This window comes from Pongo abelii, chromosome 5 (assembly GCF_028885655.2).
Source record: "Pongo abelii isolate AG06213 chromosome 5, NHGRI_mPonAbe1-v2.0_pri, whole genome shotgun sequence".
Classification (NCBI taxonomy): Eukaryota; Metazoa; Chordata; class Mammalia; order Primates; family Hominidae; genus Pongo; species Pongo abelii.
In genome coordinates, this window is record NC_071990.2 from 143,541,658 (window position 1) to 143,562,942 (window position 21,285).

The window sequence follows — 21,285 nt, forward strand, 5'->3', positions numbered from 1 at the left end:
AAATGATTCATTTTCTTTACAAAAGTATATATCATTAGCCTAACATAAGTGTTGAATATTATGATCTTGAGAATGAAAAAGATATACCTTTAGTGTTGCTGTGACTGAAGATGACATCTGACCCTTTAAAATGCATTAAGTTTCTTTCTATTGGCCTTTTATAGCTTATTATTTCATCAATATTCATATTAAGAATTGAAAGTTAAGAATGTTCCATAGCTCCAAGAAGTTGCTATTAGGTGTACATACCAAGATGTTTTAAGAAGTTGATTATTATTGACTACATGTTCATGATTTCCAAACCTGAAATTAACCTTTATATTACGTGAGTAAAGGAAAGGACATTTTGTTTTCAGATTTTCCATGGATATTAACCTTTGATGAAAACCAAATTTTTCTTTCTTAATCTGGGCACAGTGGTAATTTTTTAATTATTCAATGTTCTACAATGTTCTAGATTGTCACTGATGCTAGCTATTTCAATACAACAGAGATGCAAGGCTTTAATGACCCTTATAAAATGAATTACATTTTCTTGGCCCTTTCTTGGGTCTCAAACATATTTATTTTTATTTTCATGTTTATTTTCAAAAAGCAATTTAAAAACTAAAGTAAACATAGTATAAATAGTTTGCTTTCACATCAGTTTCGAAGATAAAAGGGGCCGTTTAATGGAGTGTGAGAAACAGCATCAGTTTTATAAAGACTTTTATTATCAGTGTGGAAGCTTTTAAGAACATTCCCTTGTAAAAAGAACACAATATAAGAAAAATATTACAGTCAACATTTTTTCTGTTGTTTTAAAACTATTTGGCTGTCAGGTTTTCCATACTATTCTAGATTAATCAACCATCTCAAAGGGCTATAAAATTGAAACAGAATACTAGCACCATTTTAGGACTCAGAAAGAATATTTTGAAGTAATAACTTATTACACTTTGTGGTTATGTAGGTAAAGCTAGTTTTCCTCAAAAAGGCATGGGACTTCAAACTCATAAGCATGTTTCTTGTAGCTTCTCTCAACCTTTCAATCAGATGCTAAATGGCTTGAAAGCAGAATGTTATTAATCAGAGAATAATATGCCAGCTCCTAAAAATGCAATCTATTTAAATAGTGGTTTCTATGGTTGGCTGCAGATCAACCATAGTGAGTTATGCAAATTCTAGAAGATTCTTAACATCAACTAAAATAATCAAATACACATTTGAGCACGTTTCACACATTGACTATGTACACCACTGTAGAAATCATTAGCCACAGCATCTGTTAATAGTGGAAAATTAGCAATATTATCAGTCTAAAGATAATAAAGTTTCTGAAAAATTTCTTCAACTAACAGTTGTTAATTAATTCCTCCAATTAACAGCAAATTATTTTATCTGTTGCATGTTGAGTTGCTTTGAATATTTTTTGAAATCTTTAAAATGAGTTTTTAATTGAGCAAAATAACAGTTTTTAATAACTTCACACGTAAATAAATCTAGGTGTTATTACAATATGACTTGGAAAATGTATAAAGTCTAAAGAGAGCAACAATCAGTATCACAAGAGGCAAGGTTTTTACAGCTCTATTTAATTTTCATGAATATTTATTAATCAATTTTTTCCTTTTATAGATTGTGCTTTTTGTGTCAAGCTTAAGAACACTTTGCCTAGCCTTAGATTCTGCATATTTTCTTCTCTGTTTTTTCTAAAAGTTTTATAGTTTTACATTTTACAACATTTCAGTCTAGAATTCATTTTGAGTTAATTTCTATATAAGGTATGACATTTAGGTCAAGATTTATTTTTTTGTCCATGGATATCCAATTGCTGTAGCACTATTTTTTCAATGTACTGTCCTTCCTCCACTGAATTGCTTTTGCAGTTTTTTCAAAAATCAGTTGAATATTTGTATGGGCCTATTTTGTGTTCTCTATTCTGTTCTTTCTACCAATTTCACGTATTTTGATTACTGTAGCTACATAGTAAGACATAATATTGGGTAGAGTGATTCCTTGAGCTTTATTCTTCTTTGTCAGGATTGTTTTATCAACTTCAGGACCTAAGCCTTTCGACATTATTTCAGAATAATTTTGTCTATGTCTACAAAAAAACCTTATGGAGATTTTGAGGGGAATTACATTAAGCCTATAAATAAATTTAGGAAGAATAGATATCTTTATGATGTTAATCTTCCAATCCATGAACACAGCATCTCACTCCATTTATTTGGGGCTTCGATATTTTCCAACAACACTGGAAACTTTCAGCATGCATACCCTGTACATATTTTGTTTAAATGAATACCTCAATCCAATTTACCAGCTAATAGGCACTCATTCTTCAATTACTATATGGATTCTTCTTACATTTGCAATTATATATTTCTTAATAATGACACCATTTCATAATCTGTTTGGAAATCTAAAATTCTACTTATTTCTGAGATATTCTCTCCTTTCTTTTTGCTGACAAATCAGTTCTATATGGCGTGTTGCTCTCAGAAGTTTCAATTATGCTAGGATAAGCTATAAGGCATGTTTTCTAAAATCATATTTTGATAGCCTGTGTTATTTTAAACAGATAAGGTTTCTAAACATGGTCATTTAGCAGAAATCATCTAAAGAATTAGCCAAAATGAGTTACTATGCTGTAAGAAGATGGAATATAAATTTATAATAACCATACTCAGAGAGGATAAATACAAAATAAAGTTTTGTGCTTATAGGTCTGATGTTTAATTGCCCTAGTCAAATAAATTAATAAAGAATGATATAGTCTGAAGATTCTTCCTGGATACTACCAATTTCAGCTAATCCTCTCTCCAAAGACATAAATTAATATATACATGCTTAATATTTGTACTGGCTTCACAAGACTATATTTTTGCTTTCCACTTTAAGTCAAGTCTCAACAGAATGTAAACATGACATTCCAGACTCTAGTTTCTTCCACCGATGTTTACTTTCCTTTCTTTTCAGTAGCTGATATAGTTTGGCTGTGTCCCCACCCAAGTTTCATCTTGAATTGTACTTCCATAATTTCCATGTGTTGTGGGAGGGACCCGGTGGGAGATAATTTGAATCACGGGGGCAGTTTACCCCATACTGTTCTCATGGTAGTGAATAAGTCTCATGAGATCTGATGGTTATATCAGGGGTTTCCGCTTTTGCATCTTTCTCGTTTTCTCTTGCCACCTCCATGTAAGAAGTACCTTTCGCCTGCCACTAGGTTTTATAGAAAACCTAGTTATAAATTCATGAATTTATGGTTAACCCATTTTCAATAAAGTCACCAAGAATGGACACTGGGGAAAGGGCACCCTCTTCAATAAGTGGTGCTCAATAAATTTGATATCCATATGCAGAAGAATGAACCTAGAGCCCGACTTCTCACTATATTCAAAAATCAAATCAAAATGGATTAAAAATTAAGATGTAAGACCTGAAGCTATAAAACTAGTAGAAGAAAACATAGGGAAAACACTTCAGGACATTGGTCTAGGCAAAGATTTTATGGCTAAGATCCCAAAAGCACACACAACAAAAGTAAAAATAGACAAAAAGGAATACATTAAACTGAAAAGCTTCTGTATAAACAAAGAAAACAGTTAATAGAGTGAAGAAGCACCCTGATGAATGGGAGCAAATATTTGCAAACTGTTTCTTCCAGAATATACAAGGAACTCAAACAACTGAACAGTAAGAAAACAAATAATCTTATTAAAAGGAAGGAAAAGACATGAATAGACATTTCTCAAAAGAAGAGATATAATGGGTACCAGACATATAAAAAACAAATCACTAATTATCAAGAAAATGCAAATCAAAACCACGGTTAGATATCATCTTACCATAGTTAGAATGGCTATTACTAAAAAGACAAAAAAAATCAGATACTAGCAAGCATGTGGAAAAACGGGAATTCTTACAGAAGATCAACAAAGAAACATTGGATTCAAACAGCACATTAGACCAAAGGGACCTAAAAGACATTTACATTTATAGAACTTTTTATTTAACAGCTATAGTATACACATTCTTCTTAGCACATAGAACATTCTCCAAAATAGACCATATGTTAGGACATAAAATAAATTTCAACAAATTTTTATAAATTGAAATCATATTGTCTTCTCAGACCATGACAAAATAAAACTAGAAATTAATAACAAGAGGAACTTGTTACTGTTGGTAGGAATGAAAATTAGTACAACCACTATGAAAATAGCATGGAGATTTCTCAAAAACTTAAAAGTTGAAATGCCATATGCTCCAGCATTCCTATTATTGAATATAAGGGAAAAAAGATCAGTATATAAAAGGAATACCTGCACTCCCTTGTTTACTGCAGCACTATTTAATATAGCAAAGATATGGAATCAACCTAAGTGTCTATCAACTGACAAATGGATAAGGAAAATGTAGTATATATACACAAAGGAATACCATTCAGCAATTAAAAAGAATGAAACCATGTCATTTGCAGCAACATGAGCAGAACCGGAGATCACTGTGTTATGTGACATAAGCCAGGCACGGAAAGATGAATATCATATGTTCTCACTCATTTGTAGAAGCTAAAAGTTTGATTTCATGGAAGTAAATAATAGAATCATAGATACCAGGAGCTAGGAAAGATGTATAGGTGACTGTGGGGTATAAAGAGAGGTGGGTTAGTAGGTATAAACATACATTAGACAGAGAAAGTAAGTTCTAATGTTTGATAGTAAAGTAGGGTGACTATAGTTAACAACAATGTATTATATTTTTCAAAACAACTAGATGAGAGAACTCAAAATGTTCCCAATATATAGAAATGATAAATACTCAAGGCCATGGACACCTCAGTTACCGAGACTTCATCATTATATAGTCTGTGCATGTAAAAAATTATCACATGTACCCCATAAATAGCACATATATTTGTATCTATTTTTAAAAGCATGTAAGTGCACCTCTGTTATCAGAAATTACATTAATCTTAAGTGTCACATTATTTGGAATGGAAAAGTCAAACGACATCAAAGTGTAAGATGTGATCTGAACAAAATGTGTATTGCCAGTTGTGCCCTGTACAAAGGTATCTGGCCAAATGTAGAGGGAACTGCTAGAAGCTAAAATTTAGTTCATGTTACACTTACTAAACCACAGGCTCTAGTTGCATTTGCCAAGGAGGGTACTGTTTTCTAATTCTCACAAGGTGCAATACAAGCAAATAGTTGCTCTATGTAGCATATAAGACATGGTGACAGTTCCTAGGTTTCCTTCTCTCAAAAAGTCTGAAATTCAGAGGAGACAGCTATCATTGGAGATTCATGTGTTGGAACAAGGCTCCATGTATCATGCAGAATGTGAACTGGGCCTTGAAAACTTGGTAAAGTTTGGTTCAAAAGATTAGGTGGAAAACTGCTAATGAAAGAAGCATGAACATTTAATACCCAAAGATGAGAATGAACGTAATGTATTTAAGAAATGCAATTGTTCCTAAAAATCTGTAAATCCATATTTACATGGATATTTTTGTTACCCAGACATAAGCATTAATTTATTGGTGTCCTTCCTCTCGGCCCTTTTTTGTGTGTGCACATGCATGGGACGTGCATGTGTACCTCTGGTTACTGTACTTGGGAAGAGAATAATGAAACCAAGCGAGGCTATATAAATGGGAGAAGACCAGCAAATACAAATATTAGCCGGACATGGTGGCAGGTGCCTAATCCCAGGATAATCCCAGCTATCCCAGAGGCTGAGGCAGGAGAATCGCTTGAACCCGGGTGGCAGAGGTTGCAGTGAGCTGAGATCGCTCCATTGCACTCCAGTCTGGGCAACAAAAGAGAAACTCCATCAAATAAATAAATAAATAAATGAGAAATACATGTATGGAGTTGACTTCTGTTTGACAAAAATAAAGATAGAAAAGTGATATGATGGAAATACATATGAAGGAGATAGAAAGTGAAGGAAATAGACATCACAGAATAGCCAGCAAATTAGAAATAAAACCATGAGAATGATTTTCAGGAGTCCATAGTAAAAAAAAGATTCGGTCAATAGTTCAATCAAGAAACATTTATTATTATTTACCCTCTGCCAAACAGAGAGCTGAGGGTGAGAAATTATAAAGATGAGGAAAGGAAAGCTCCTGTTCTCAAGAAGCCCGCAATCCATCAAAGACATAAGACAAGTGTATAAGCTCGTTTTCACGCTGCTGATAAAAACATACTCAAGACTGGGTAATTTATAAAGAAAAATAGGTTTAATGGACTCACAGTTTCACGTGGCTGGGGAGGCTTCACAATCATGGTGGAAGGTGAAGGCACGTCTTACACTGGCGGCAGGCAAGAGAGAGAACGAAAACCAAGCGAAAGAGGTTTCCCCTTATGAAACCATCAGCTCTCATGAAACTTATTCAGTACTATGAGAACAGTATGGGGGAAACCACCCCCATGATTCAATGATCTCCCACTAGGTTCCTCCTACAACATATGGGAATTAGGGGAGCTACAATTCAAGATGAGATTTGGGTGGAGACACAGCCAAACCATATCAACAAGCATATCGATTGTGGTATTTCAAATCTAACAACCAGAGCCCTGATTAAGGCACATGATGAGACATCAGAGCCAGCTGGGAAATTAGAGCAGATTTCAGAGAGGACAGGGAAAGCAACTTTGAAGGATACACTGGACTCATGTATGTATAGATTAAGAGATAGGAAAGTAAACAGAATGCCTTAGAAATGGCTGAGAGTAAAAGGTTGGAGCCTGCCCAGATGGCAGCAAGCAAAGGAGGTGAGAAGACTAAAAGGGACAACTAAAACAAAGACGTTTTGGAAAGTTGAGTAAATGGAAGTACTATTTCCTTTGTAGATCTTTAAGCAGCAATATTTTTGTTTGTACATATACATACAAATAAATTTATATATTTCTTTATATTACTTATAAATATATATTTAGAATGTATAAAGAATATATATTCTTAGAATGTCTTAGAAATATATATTCTTAGAAAGAAATACATATTCTTACAATATATATTTATATACATTACAAAGAAATTTATATATTTATATTACATATAAGTTATTACATATTACATTATAAAAATATTATGTTTTTATAAATAAAAATTTATAATTTTATATTTATAAATTTATTTTAAAATTTATAATTTTAAAATAAATTATTTATATTACATATAAATATATATTTAGAATATATACAGAATATATATTCTTAGAATGTCTTAGAAATATATATTCTTAGAAAGAAATATATATTCTTACAAAGAAATATATACTCTTACAATATATATTTATATTCTTAGAAAGAATATAAAAGAAAGAATATATATTATTTCTAATAATATATATTTATATATTACCTATATATTCTTAGAATATAAAAGAAAGAATATATATAGAAATATAGAAAGAATATATATTCTAAGACCACATATATGTTATATATGATATATATGTTTTATAGAGAGATATAGAAAATATATATGTTATATATAAGATATACATGTTATATATATGATACATATGTTATTTATATATATTATTTTATCTGCTAATCCTCCATGGGTGCTGATATGTTTCCATTACTGATGTTACGAAGAAATTGCTATTCACACACCAAATAAATCAGCAATTATGTCATTTTCTGCTCAAGCACAGTTGATAATTTACTGAAAAAATTTAAAAATAAAAATTATGAGCATATTGCCTACCATGTTTGGCAACAATCCACAAGACTAACACCATTTTATGCTTCAGAGTTTTTTGCAAATATAAATGTATTTTTAGGCAAGAAACAATTTGAGAAACCACAGTATTCCCTAGCTCATTACTGGAAATGGTAATTAGCACATCAGTAAATCACCTGTAGAATTTTATTTCCATGAACAAGAAAATAATGTTATCTCACTCAGTGCAGCAGGCTGATGTGAGTTATGACTTTCAGAAAAATGAAGCCTTATGATTAGCCACCAAAGGTGCAAATTTATGAAGATGATGTTGCTAGTACAGCAACATATTATTCTGAAGCACAGAGTAATGCTCACAGAACATTCTAAAGAATGCCCTAGAAAAGCTTAAGAGCACAAGTATGTCCTGCCCCATTTCCTTCCCCCGAGATCAGAGTGCTGAACCTTTTTATTAATTCTTTGTTTGGTTTGGTGCTCTTAAATACTCCAAGAAAGTTTCTTTGAATGTATCTATAGCAAGTTGCTTTGTACTATAAATTCATTTTAGTAGTTACGATTTTAAGAAGAAAGCTGGTTAAAAGCTGATAAAATGATCTAGGCTATTATATAAATAATGGCTACCTGCACAGTATTTATGCATCACTTTAAAGCTCAATGTAGCTTGTAAATTTTTTAATCTACTTGTTCCTTCATTTTTCAGTGATTACTTTTATTTTTGCATTACACAGTTCATAGAAAAAAGATGTGTATTTCTTCTGTTTTTCTGCTGAAAATTACTTAAGAGAAAATGTCTTATTAGACTACTTTGAATTACTCATTTACTAATCTAGAACTACCTATGACTAACAACATCACGAAAAAGAAATAATAAAATAATAGAATAAAAGCATGGAAATGGGACCTTATAGATAATCTATGGATAATCTAAAGTGGCAATCTACAAGAATCCCACCAAAATATCTGTCCTGTGCATCCATAGCTTATTCATGGGGAATTTATCACCAGTGCATATTTAATCTTCAAACACCCGTGGCAGTTACTCTTTACATCTCCCTTGGGTCCTCTCTGTTATTCTGCATTATACCTGTGTAAGATGAAATAAAATAAAGTCTGTTTGTATATTAGATTGCTTACATATTTTCAGAGAAAGATGGTAGAGTAAAATTGATTTTACCCTAACCTCTCAGCAATCAACTAAAAGCAATATTTAAATAATGAAAACAAAATTAAAAAGACAACTTCATTTCTAATAAAACAAAGAAGTAGTGACTACCTCATATCACAAATTATGATGATATACATCAAGTAAAGTAAATGTGGGTCAAATCATGAGATGATGCAGAAAGTAAATATAGATTTTAGGCAACAGTCTGAATTCTTCAAAACTGATGGAATTTTTTTAAGAACCCAACAAAAGGTTGTTATGTAGAAAAGCAGAGCCTGGAAGAGGATTTGAGTTATGACAGCAACCTGTGCCCATTTCATACTTGAGAGGGGAAAGAGAAATAGGGCTTATGAACAATCACCAAAAGGCACCATAATAAAAGTAACAAGGATAAACTATATAATAAAAACCAAAGAATACATAAGCAACACTTCTGAAAAAGAATGAGAATCTATTGCCTATCAGAGTTTCTTAGAATAACATGTTGGAATAAGTGCATATTTGCTGAAGAAAGTTTGAGTTCTAATAACATCTCTACATCTCTAATTTCTCAGATAAATAGCAATATATTTGAAATATTCAATTATTAACACAATTTCTGACTGGTCATATCTTAAAGTATTATCATTTCAAATCCAATTTATTTCTAAATAATCTCTTTTTGTCAAAAAAAAGACAAAAGGGACCCAGACTCTTCTTATGAACTAATGAAGAAGCAGAAAGAAATACTTAAATATAATAATGTTATGGTTACAAATGTCTTTAAAAATAAATAAGGTTCTATAAAATTCTACTAGTAAGATTACATTTCTATTTTTGAAACATCAAAATAAAGGCAGGAGTTTTCCTCGTTTCCTAAAAAAATCACCATCAAGTAGCAAAAATAAGAACCAGAAGCAATTATAATCATAAAAATGATAAATTCATTAAACAAATATTTATTACGTTGCTATATGGTACACATTTTGTATGAAGTACCCTGACATAAGTACAAAGACAGGTAAACTAAACACAATTTTTGTTCACATGGAATTTACAGTCTACTGAGAGATTCAAATCTACTAACATGTTCTACTGCTTTATCTTTAAATAATGAGAGAATTTGAGAATTGAGAAGAAATAACTAATTATGATAGGTGAAAATTAGTTAATGTTACTTCTAGTTTGATTGTGACAAAATAAATAAATGTGACAATGTTGATTTGGAGATGATTAAAATATAAACTAACATTTTTCCTAATTATTGTCACTTTCTTATTATGTGGAATGAATATTTTCCAAAGTCTAATTAACAAAATGTGCTTTCTGTCACATATAAAACAAAAAAATGTATTGTTGTGATGCCAGTTCCTTTCAATAAAAAATATTTGGCACTATAAATATATAATAACAAAATGTATAAGTATTAAAGAAAATTGTTAAAAATTATTATTTCATTCTAAATTCCATATATGGGAAAAATATATTTATCACAAAATAGCTACTATGAGCCTACTATGCATAAAATCTCAATGTACTATTATATATTTTACGTCCAGGATTTTTACTTTTAAATAATCTCTATCAATTGAGAGAAAAAAAGCAGTCTGCTTATTACTTAATAAAAAGTGATATACTTCACCACAACGATTCATATAGTGACAAATATCTTTAAAAGTGGATGAAATGCTGTAGGAATCCAAGTCATAAAATTAAACGTATAGTTATAAAAGGTGAAATACAAGGCAGTTGTTCTCCTTATCCTCTCAGCAAATCATCATTCCATAGCAAAACCCAGATTCAGAAGCACAAACTCCAAGCCTTCGGATTTCAGAAAAAGTTTACAGAGCACCTTTCTTGAAAATAAGTGGTATATGCAATTCTACATGACATATTTATCTTGGAGGAAGACATACATCTCTTCAAGGAGCATTCTACTGGTGAAACTCAAAAAGGAAAAAGGCTGCATTGAGAGACATAACACTCTGTATTCAGATGTAAAACTCCAATTATTCTGGTTAGCCTCTCATATAGCTCCGGCCCCACTCCAGTCCTGTCAATCACTTACAAATGGCTGATCTAGGGGAAACTCATGTTACCAAATCCAAGTGAATTTTTTTAAATGACCATTGTATGCGTATCCAAGAATACTTAAAGAAAAAAAAAGTTGAACACAGAGAAGAGAACACGGAAAAACAAACAGTAAATTAGGAGTATTCACTAGAAAAATATTGCCACAAAAACACATAAAAAGACTGATTAACTATATTGCCACTAACGAACAGTATTAAGGAAGAAATCTTCTATACAGATCAAGAGCACAATGTCACAATACGAGAGTTTAGAAATAACAAGTCAAGACCTAAGATGTGATCAGCTTTGTTTACTCTTCTACATTTCTTGAGAAGAAAGTATCCTATTTGTATTAGGGTGTTAATTTCAAAAATATCTGTGAAATCTACTGTATTCTTTATATTATACAGGTCTAGATCTTTATTATTTTTTATATACTTGACTTGACTTGGACTGAGAGTGATATATTAAAATATTTTACCATTCCAGTTTATCTGTAAATTTTATTTTGCATCTCATGTAGTTCCTGCCTTATGATGGATATTTGTTATAGTATTTGGTATGCAGGTATTTAAAACTTCTATATATTCATGGTAAATTGTAAACCTTCACATCATTAGTGTCCTACCTACCTACTTTTCAAGTTGAATTTTTCACTTTAGTACTCCTTAACCCTATGTATCTGCCATACCAAATATCTTACAGTTTCATTAATGAGTCATTCATTGTGTATCTCTCTGTCTCAGTGGAACACGCTACCCCAATTAATTAGTTTACCTGGCACTTCAACAAGACTTCTCTGAAGGTTATGCTCTTTCCTTTTTCTCACTAGACCATATAAATATCTCTGTTGTAGTATTAAAAATATAAGGCCAACTATTATTTTCCATTTATGTCCTCTTCTAGACTATAAACTTTTTAAAAATAATTGCTCTGTGGATTTATATCTGTGCCCCAAGGGCCTGCAGTGTAGCCAATGCTCAATGGGTGTTTATGATTTTAGGCAGTGTGATGAGATTAAAGCTATATTCCAGGCATCAGTTAAGGTTATAAGAAAAAATATTTAGTTCTATGCAGAACAGCATTCAAGGTAAAGCTCTGGGCAAAATGTCATAGCCACAGCCAGATAGGCTGGACTGATGAAGAGAAAAGAAAAACATATGACCTGGCACAATTTTTGGTTAAAAAAAGTAGTTTAAGAGGAAAGATGGCTCCCATAAGTGTGGCATATAGATACACAGAAGGCCACCTCAGATACTGGAATCTGGACAAGTATAGCAGGCAGAGTTCTGAGAAGATACTAAGACCCTTGGTTCCTGATATATACATGCCTTCCTCTAATTATTCAAACCAAATCTATGTGCTTCTGTGAAGGAATTTTGCAGTGTAGTTAGATCCTAGATCAGTTGACTTTAATAAAGTTGATGCAGTGAGTCTGATCTATTTATGTGAGCCATTAAAGGGCAGGAGGCTCTTCTTAACCAAAGAGATTTAAAGTATGAGAGGGACTCAATAAGAGCAATTGTTTATTGCTGGCTTCAAAGGTGGAGGGAAACATGTGCCAAAAGATTGAGAGTGGCCTCTTCCAGCTGAGATAAACTTTGACTGACAACCAGCAAGAAAGCCAGCCTCAGTCCTAAAACTACAAGAACTGAATTCTCCAACATGAATGAGCTTGAAATAGGACCCTAGGCTCCAGATATAAACACATCCAGCAGAAACCTCGATCTAGTATGTTCTTGACACATGGATTATATTACGCTTAAAGTTCTTACCTACAGAACTGTGAGCTATTAAGTGGCAGACTTAAGGTAACTTAAACTTAAGGTATTAAGTTTGTGGTAAAACATTGTGTAGCAATGGAAAACTAATATGATAAGTAACTAATTGTATGTCCCAACCCCTTACTAATGAATGTAGTCAGAATTGTGTCAAAAGCCATGGGTGGGACTTAGCATCTAGCTTGAAAATCTTTGCCATATACTTCTAGACCACATTTAGGAGGGCAAGAGTGACGTTAGCAAGCCTTCTAGAGACTGGGTTCATCACCCTGAAACTCAGTCCCCACTACTGGAATATAACTTTCTACTGCAGGAATGCTTGCTGCCTCCTGTGACCTGCAACCAGAAAGCAATCTACTCAGATGGCTTTCAGATCTTACTCTACCATTTAATTGTTGAATTACCTTGGACAATATATTGAACTTAACTAAGCCTCTGTTTCCTCATCTATAAAATGGGTACTGGAGTAACCATTTTATAAGGTTATCATGAGGATCAAATGAGATAACACCCTTAAGCTTTTAGCGCATTTTTGAGAATATAGTAAACACTCATACATATTAGTATTAATTCACTATCTCAGACAAATTTCTTTCCTTCTCTAATGCTCTTCCCTGGCCTAAAAAACCACATATGCATGTATAACGGGTATAACAGCCAAGAATAAATACCATATGTTCAGGATATAATACACAAAATTTTGTAAATAATGTCTCTTTGTAAATGTTAGAATATAAATGCAAATAAACACTTATCTGACTTCAACAGCAGGTGGATTTACATAAGCAGCACACAGTTAAATAGCTGGGACCATGTCCATTTTACCAATACATTTTGTAATATGCTGTCTACATTCTAATTGTAACACCTGCTCCTGATTCTGAAAGAAAAAAAATGTTTATCCTTTAAGTAGGTTAGGTGAATAAATATTGCCATGTTTTAACCCATCATATATTATATAATTATTTCTTATTCCTAGCAAAATATTTTCATTTTGAGTTCCAATAGTAAAAATTATCTCAAAAATTCTATCAAGCACTCTATGGATTCATGGTTAGTTAGTCTGTCTGAAGATATTAAAATGAAAAATCACTGCCCTGACTTGAAACTCAGGAGATACCAGAGTAAGAGACACTGAATATAAAGCTACTGTAATAAGTACTAACAGGAATACGGAGGTGAAATAAGGAAATGTGAGCTGAAAGGAAAGGGAGATACTGATGTGGAAAGGAGATACTATTGCTGAGATAAAACAAAAGCATCTGGAAACTGATCAGTTGTGGAGAACGAAGAAGAATGAAGAGAGAAAATGTTTCTTTTTCATTTCTTAGTCCATAAACAATGAGTAGGCAAACCCTGTCAAGCCTATGTCCACGATTCCGAAATCAGAGATTTAAAAAAAAAAAAAAACTACATTCCTTTTAAGTTAGACAAACCTGAGTTTGAGTCTCAGTTCTACCATTTATTTTATTATTTTTTATAATTATTAGTATTATTATTATTAGGTATTGTTCTGTCACCCAGGCTGGAGTGCAGTGGCACAATTACAGCTCACTGCAGCCTCTACCTCCTGGGCACCAGTGATCCACCAGCCTCAGCCTCCCAAATAGCCGGGATTATAGGCATCCACCATCATGCCCAGCTAATTTATTTAATTTTTTTGTAGAGACAGAGCATCCCTATGTTGCCCAGGCTGGTCTCAAACTCCTGGACTCAAATAATCCTCCAGCCTCAGCCTCCCAAAGTACTGGGATAACAGGCATGAGCCACCATGCGTGTCCAGTTCTTCCATTTATAACCACCATGACTGTTGGCAAATGTCTTAATTTCCTTGAGATTTGATCTTGTTGATGGTAAAATAGCGATGGTAATATGTCTTTGCTTATCTGTATCACTCAACTCTCTTGAAACTCAAACGAATGTGTGCAAAAGTCTCCTTAAGTTTTCTAAGATGATGATGTCATTGACTATGGTAGTTATCAGAGGTAGCAAAGCAGATTTCCGTCAGGCTCTGAGGAAGATAGGGAGTTCAGACCATGGCATGTTATAGATGAGAAAGCAGCAGGACATGCAAGTGTAAATTTCAAAATAGACATCTGGAGACACCTCTGGAACTTAGGAAAACAGTGAGGGCTAAACAAAAATACACAAACAAAAATGCAAAAACAAAATTGATTTAAGAATCATCTCTGTAGTACTGATGGTTGAAACTGTGGGAGTATATCAGATGGTCAAAGAAGTTTAAAGATTTTACCACAGCATGAAAGAAGAGAATAAAGAAGTCACAACTACAGAATTAAGCCGTGCATACAAAAGATGATTAGGATACATTCTTTGCCTTTAAGAAGCTTATATTTTAAAAGCAGAATCACACCTGAGCACATATAATTTTAATTCAATAGAGTACTAATAGAGTACAGAGGCCTTATTTCTGAAGTTCCTTAGAGGCAAGAGAGGTCATCAGGGAAGTTACATGTCTGATGCTTGGGAAATTGAGGAGATTTGAATGAAATGAAAATGAAAAGAATATTGTGTTTCATACTTTGTTGATGCAAGTGGATTTTCCTCTTATTCGGTTTAAATTAGTAAAATGTTTCTGATATTTGCCAATCAGTTCTCTCACTGACAGGCAGCCACACAAAAAGGTGATCTTTTCTTTGTGTCCAAAAATATAAATCTGGCTCTGGATTTGTATCTTAGCATTCGTTTAAACCAAATACTTTAATGACTGTCTTCCAACAACAAGCTCATAATCTGAGTTCACCATTCCGTGACCATATTCTTTCATCTAACCTGTTAGAAGGGTAGGCCTTGCGGCTACAACTATGAACTGCAAAATCTAGATAGAAAGGAAAATAAATACGAGAGGAAGATTTTTGAACACTTGACCTTCTAACATGGCACTTTATAATATAGAGAGTAGTATTTACTTTTTAAAACAAATCATTCAAATCTTCTTTATAGTATGCATTCTGCAACAATGTCTGTGAATTTCTATTTTGCTGTGCCCTCTACTATATGAAGAAACATCATTGTTGAAACTGTTGCTGATTTCTTAAAGAACACATTAAACATTGGAATTTTATTATGTCTTTAATACATTTATTAATTATTGAGTTCAAATATATTTTCATATATTTATTTAAATTTTCCCTTTGTCATTATCTACTTGCATCCTTTGATGATACCTCAAATTATTAGGTATCATTTTACCTCTGACCCTCTCTCATCTCTCTCCTTGCCTCCCTCTTTCTTTCTCTCTCTTTCTATCCTTTCTCTTCATATTCTTTTCTTATACTTTCCTTTAAACATTGGTTTCATAATAATAAGCAAAAAACATAACTACAGAAGTAGTAGTAGAGTGAAAACATATACCACAAACAGGAAAATTTAGAAACTTTCTTCCCCCAAGCTAACCTTTCAGAAGTCACACACAGATTTGCCAAGCCCCAAGAATGGATTACTCACCCCTATTAAAGATTACTTTTGAAGAATACTCATTCTGGGAAACCATAAAACAATGAATAATGACTCAGAACTATAATTCTATTTGTACAGATGACTCAACTGGCTTATTGAAATTTTCTTACTTCCTGGACTCTTTTATATAAAAAGCTGAGTATTTTAGAATCCCAGACTACTATATGTGAGTGTGCGTGTATATATATATATATATACACACACGTGCACACACAAATGCAAGATACATATATATATATATGCCAGGAATCAAGATTCTAAAGGAACGGTAGAAGGGAGAACATGCAGAAAATGACAGAGGAAGCAGTTATTCAATTTTCCACCAATAATTCCCAGAAAGTGGTATGCAAATCCTCAGGTCCTATCACCAAAAAAACTTAACCCTAACCCTGAAATCTGTGTTCAATATGTCCTCCAGAAGATGTTGATCCTTGCTCAAGTATAAGGGCTGTTGGTTTTGAGGACCATGTGATGACATGCCTACCCTGCCACCAAAATATTATTTACAGGTTACTCCAGTTTTGTCTTGGATCCCTTGACATTGCAGTTAGTTCATGCTCACCACTATGACTATGACACCTTCCGAGGGTGGGAATACAACTAAACAAGATTTTCAAAACAACATTTCTGTTGGAAGCTCAACTAAGTTTTAAGATTCACCTTGGGCTTCCTGAGTCTGATCAGGCATTAGAACTTTAAAAGAAGGGAAGGACTTTTTTTTCTTACCTCCACATCATTATCCACAGTCCCTCCCAGACAGATTCTCAGAGACCATTCACTCATGCATTCATTTGTGTGTTCATTCATGCTTGTGCTTTGTGCCGGGGCACATGCCTGCCGCTGGGATATAAAAGTTAACCAACAGATATGGGCCATGACCTCACAGAAGTTAGATAAATGTCTTTTAAAATGTCTTAAAAAGATGATTGATGTGTATTATAAAGTCCCATGGGTATTTAATTTTAAACTCTGATCACAAAAGTATAGGAAACTATGAAAGAAAGAGGATATAATTTTTAAATTCATAAAAAATTTTCCCAAAGAAATGACAACATAGGAAAATATCAAGGTCTTCCTTGTCCAAATGTTTGTCCATCCCCTCAGGGAATAATAGGACACTCAGCTGGGAAAATTGGGTGTGGTAGTGAAAGGAGGGGCCAGCTGGGCTTCCTGGGTCGAGTAAGGGCTCAGAAATCTGTGAAACTCATTCATTTCCTGCATCAGAGCTTACTTCGGTCCTGGATGAATAATATTGAAGATATATGCTTAAAATATTCCTAACACCAGGATTTGTGCATGTGTTTTCTTCCCCAAGAAAGCTATAAAGAGCGAAAATTTTGCTGTAAGCTTCCCTGTGTCCTCTCTCCCTCTCTCCCTTCCTCCTCCCCTAAAACTAAAAGGAATGTTAAAAGCCCGTTTTGCTGTGACCAGTGAACCTTATCTATGCTCCTAATTCCAATTCCTTGTAAACATCCTTTGTAAAGTCCTGTAAGATCCTGTCTCCTTTGCCATGCCGCTGTAAGGTCACAAAGTAGATAAAACCTAAGTTGCAATTCCTGTTTTCCTCAAGATCTACTTTGTTTCTCACTCTGGTAACATCTTCCCTCTGCAGGTGTTTCCCGCCTTAAAGAGTTTAAAAGGCAACTGCATAATCTAACCCTGGCTACCTGCTGGGGACCCCTTCCATGCTGTGGAAGCTTTGTACTGTCACTCTGTTCAATAAAGCCTACAGCTTTTTTTCTCTTGGTCTGTGTCCCCATCACTCGCCGCAGGCAGCCACCACACCAATTCTTTGGCGTGGCTAAGGCAAGAACCTTTGGCGTTACAGTAGGAAGAAAAGAAATTATTTTCTTCCTCTTCCTTTGAGATAAAATAAATATGTGGGGAAAAGTGCACTACCACAGTATTTATTTTTATCTATCCTGATTACTTTCAGGATTATGATTATAAAAAAAGTGCTAGCCCATCAATTTAAAATGAAATACTGAATATGTATTAAATCAACCAACTTACATAAAGGTGAAGATACAGACTGGGTTTTCAATTGAGTGGTTGTACAGCACTTCTTACCTGCAGATATGATATGTTTCATGCGCGTCCGTGTGAAGAGAACACCAAACAGGCTTTGTGTGAGCAACATGGCTGTTTATTTCACCTGGGTGCAGGCGGGCTGAGTCCGAAAAGAGAGTCAGCTAAGGGAGATAAGGGTGGGGCCGTTTTATAGGATTTGGGTAGGTAGAGGAAAATTACAAAGGGGGTTTGTTCTCCGGCGGGCAGGAGTGGGGGTGGCAAGGTGCTCAGTGGGGGAGCTTTTTGAGCCAGGATGAACCAGGAAAAGGACTTTCACAAGGTAATGTCATCACTTAAGGCAAGGACCGGCTATTTACACTTCTTTTGTGGTGGAATGTCATCAGTTAAGGTGGGGCAGGGCATATTCACTTCTTTTGTGATTCTTCAGTTACTTCAGGCCATCTGGGAGTATACATGCAAGTTACAGAGGGTGCGATGGCTTGGCTTGGGCTCAGAGGCCTGACATTCCTGCCTTCTTATATTAATAAGAAAAATAAAATAGTGTTGAAGTGTTGGGACGGCGAAAATTTTTGGGGGGTGGTATGGAGAGAGAATGGGCGATGTTTCTCAGGGCTGCTTCAAGCGGGATTAGGGGCGGCATGGGAACCTAGAGTGGGAGAGATTAAGCTGAAGGGAGGTCTTGTGGCAAGGGGTGATATTGTGGGGATGTTAGAAGAAACATTTGTTGTATAGAACGATTGGTGATGGCCTGGATACGGTTTTGGATGAATTGAGAAACTAAATGGAATAACAGAAGGAGAAAAACAGGTATAAAAGGTCTAAGAATTGGGACAACTCAGGATATCTGATTAGAGAGTGCCTAAGGAGATTCAGCATAGTCCTGCCAGCAAAGATTATTTATTTACTTCAAGAGTTAAGAGTGGCAGTTTGGGGACAGCACCAGGAGATATCAGCTGTGCTGGCTTGTAAAAACAGTGTAAACTGGCAGTGTAAACAAGAGCAGGGCACGTATGAGTAGTTGAGAACGGTGAATAGGAGTGTGACTAGAGAGAAGATACTAGGGATGACAAGTTTTTTGGGGGCACAGTCTAAGTTGGTCTGGTGTCTGGAATGAGACTGGGGCCTAATAAAAAGGAGCATCTATACAGGAGCTTAAATGGGCTGTACCCTGTAGCATTCCGAGGACAGGCCTGAATTCTGAGAAGGGAAAGTGGTAAAAGTATTGTCCAGTCCTTTTTAAGTTGGTGGCTGAGCTTGGTGAGGTGTGTTTGTAATAGACCATTAGTCTGTCACTGAATACTAAGAGCCTGAAAAACTGCTTGGCTGATTTGACTAATAAAGGCTGGTCTGTTATCAGACTGTATTGAGGTATGAAGGCTAAACTGAGGAATTACGTCTGACAGAAGGGAAGAAATGACTGCGGTGGCCTTCTCAGACCCTGTAGGAAAGGCCTCTACCTATCTAGTGAAAGTGTCTACTTAGACTAAGAGGTATTTTAGTTTTTGTGACTCAGGGCATGTTGAGTAAAGCTAATTTGCCAGTCCTGGGTGTGGGCAAATCTTCAAGCTTGATGTGTAGGGAAGGGAGGGGGCCTGAATAATCCCTGAGGAGTAGTAGAATAGCAGATAGAATAGCAGATGGAACACTGAGAAGTTATTTCCTTGAGGATAGATTTCCACGATGGAAAGGAAATGAGAGGTTCTAGGAGGCGGGCTAGTGGCTTGTGCTATAGCATAGCCTGCCTTTGCTGGTGTGTGGCGATTAGGCCTGGTGGAGCTGCCATCAATAAATCAAGCGTGATCAGGGTGAGGAAAAGGAAAGAAGGAAATATGGGGAAATGGGGTGAATGTCAGGTGGCTCAGAAAGATGCAGTCATGAGGGTCAGGTGTGGTATCAGGAATAATGTGGGAGGCTGGATTGAAGTCCGGGCCAGGAATAATGGTAATTGTGGGACTTAACAAAGAGTGAGTACAGCTGAAGGAGCCGGGGTGCAGAAAGTATATGGCGTCAGATATGAGGAAGAAAATAGATTTTGGAAGTTATGAGAAATGTGGAGAGTGAGTTGAGCATAGTTTGTGATTTTGAGGGCCTCTAAAATATTAAAGCAGTGGCAGCCGCTGCACACAGACATGAGGGCTAGGCTAAAATAGTAAGGTCAAGTTGTTTGGACAGAAAGGTTACAGGGTGTGGTCCTGGCACTTGTGTAAGAATTCTGACTGCACTAACCATGCCTAGGAAGGAAAGGAGTTGTTGTTTTGTAAGGGATTGAGGTTTGGGAGATTAGTCGGACATGATCAGCAGGGAGAGCACATGTGTTTTTACGAGAATTATGCCGAGATAGGTAACAGATGAGGATGAAATTTGTGCTTGACTGAAGTGATGGGGGCTGTCTGTGAAGCCTTGCGGCAGTACAGCCTAGGTAATTTGCTGAGCCTAATGGGCGTCAGGGTCAGTCTAAGTGAAGGCAAAGAGAGGCTGGGATTAAGGGTGCAAAGGAATAGTAAATAAATCATGTTTGAGATCTAGAACAGAATAATGGGTTGTAGAGGCAGATATTGAGGATAGGAGAATATATGGGTTTGGCACCACGGGGTGGATAGGCAAAACAATTTGGTTGATAAGGCGCAGATCCTGAACTAACTTGTAAGGTTTGTCTGGTTTTAGGACAGGTAAAATGGGGGAATTGTAAGGAGAGTTTATAGGCTTTAAAAGGCCATGCTGTAGCAGGCGAGTGACAACAGGCTTTAATCTTCCTAAAGCGTGCTGCGGGATGGGATATTGGCGTTGAGTGAGGTAAGGGTGATTAGGTTTTAATGAGATGGTAAGGGGTGCATGATCGGTTGCCAAGGAGGGAGTAGAGGTATCCTATACTTGTGGGTTAAGGTGGGGGATACAAGAGGAGGACGCAAAGGAGGCTTTGGATTGGGAAGAAGGGCGGCAATGAGATGCAGCTGTAGTCCAGGAATAGTCAGGAAAGCAGATAATTTAAAGTGTCTCAGCCTAATAAGGGAACTGGCCAGGTGGGGATAACTAAAAAGGAGTGCTTAAAAGAGTATTGTCTAAGTTGGCACCAGAGTTGGG

General features: G+C 35.1%; 1 long non-coding RNA gene across 4 annotated transcripts in view; it reads right to left on the bottom strand.

Moving 5' to 3' along the window:
- Window positions 1-691: 691 nt before the first annotated feature.
- LOC129060086 (uncharacterized) overlaps window positions 692-21,285 on the bottom strand; it is a 32,117-nt gene continuing 11,523 nt past the window's right edge. For 2 of the 4 annotated variants that reach the window (XR_008526490.1, XR_008526488.2), the window contains 2 exons: window positions 18,244-18,365; window positions 692-6,313 (listed from right to left, as the gene is read on the bottom strand). This is a non-coding gene — a long non-coding RNA (uncharacterized LOC129060086). The remainder of the gene's footprint in view (window positions 6,314-18,243; window positions 18,366-21,285) is intronic. The other 2 variants (XR_008526491.1, XR_008526489.1) reach the window with 2 other exon arrangements.